Below are 1,345 nucleotides of genomic sequence, written 5' to 3' on the forward strand. Positions count from 1 at the left end.
AGATGAGTGGAAGTTCTTGGTTTCTTAAGTGTTGTTAATTTTGTCATATCACCTTACATTTTGGATTTAACATCCGCTTATCACGGAGACCATGTGCCATTTGTCTCTTTGATTTTGGCTCACCTCGCTCAACATGATTTCCTGTAGCTTGATTGATTTCCCTACTAATGCCATTAATTTGTCTTTTCTAATGGCTGGAAAATATTCCGTTGTGTATAGTTACCACAGTTTTTTGATCCATTCATCTCTGGTGGGACATATGGGTTGTTTTCATATCCTGGCTATTGTGAACAGTGCTTCAATAAACATGGAAGTGCATTTGTCCTTGAATATTGGTACCTGTTGTTCAGGATAGAGGCCTAGAAGTGGTATGAGTGGGCCATAAGGAAGGTCAATATTTATCTTTCTGAGGACTCACCAGACTGCTTTCCAATGTGGTTGTGTAAGTGTACATTCACACAGAGAGAGAGAGAGAGAGAGAGAGAGAGAGAGAGAGAGAGAGAGAGAGAGAGAGAGAGAGAGAGAGAGAGAGAGAGAGAGAGAGAGAACATTTTATTGATCCATTCTTCTACTGAGCAGCATCAGGGTTGGTTCCATATCTTAGCTATAGAAAATAATGCTACAATAAACATTGTTGTGGTGGTAGTTTTAGTATGGACTGGTTTGTGATCATTTGGGAGAATGCCCAAAAGTGGGATTGCTGTATAATAGGGAGCTCTATGTGGAGGCTTTTGAGGAACCTCCAAACTGCTTTCCAAAGTGGATGAACAAGTTTACACTCCCACCAAGAATGCAGTAGGCTCCCTTCTGGCCATATCCCTTCCAGCATCTGTTGTTGTAAAAATATGGCACGATTCACTAATTTGTGTATCATCCTTGTGCAGGGACCATGCTAATCTTCTCTGTATGTTCCAATTTTAGTGTGTGTGCAGCCAAATTGAGCACAAAACATTTTTATAAAGAGTAATTGATTTTCTTAAACTAGACAATTCAACAAAAATAAGTTCAAAAGAATTGTGAAATTTTAGAACCATGTGTTTCTTACATAAGCACACATTTAAGAATAAAGTCAAGATTGACATATCAAAAACAAAATAATTCCAGATATTTGTTGTTCATGAGATTTGTAGGAGGAAGAATTCAATTATTCTACAAAAGGCACTTGTCATAATGATCATTGCAGCAAATGTTAAGGTTTGTTAAAAGTTTTAATGTTTTAAATATGTTTAATTTTGGGATTTGCTTATATATGGCAAAATTAAGACTGTTTGGCAGGTCATAAAAATTTTTGATAAAGTATATAATATTTCTGGTAGCATGTACTAGTAAGTATGTACATTTCAGA

The 1,345-nt window shown here is 36.4% G+C and overlaps 1 non-coding gene across 1 annotated transcript; it reads right to left on the bottom strand.

Moving 5' to 3' along the window:
- Positions 1-839: 839 nt before the first annotated feature.
- On the bottom strand, positions 840-945 carry LOC138827631 (U6 spliceosomal RNA). Its single transcript, XR_011372154.1, has one exon. It is a non-coding gene; the product is annotated as a U6 spliceosomal RNA (small nuclear RNA).
- Between the last annotated feature and the right edge of the window lie 400 nt (positions 946-1,345).

The sequence above is a fragment of the Dipodomys merriami genome, unplaced genomic scaffold (genome assembly GCF_024711535.1).
Source record: "Dipodomys merriami isolate MVZ:Mamm:240054 unplaced genomic scaffold, mDipMer1.0.p SCAF_159, whole genome shotgun sequence".
NCBI lineage: Eukaryota > Metazoa > Chordata > Mammalia > Rodentia > Heteromyidae > Dipodomys > Dipodomys merriami.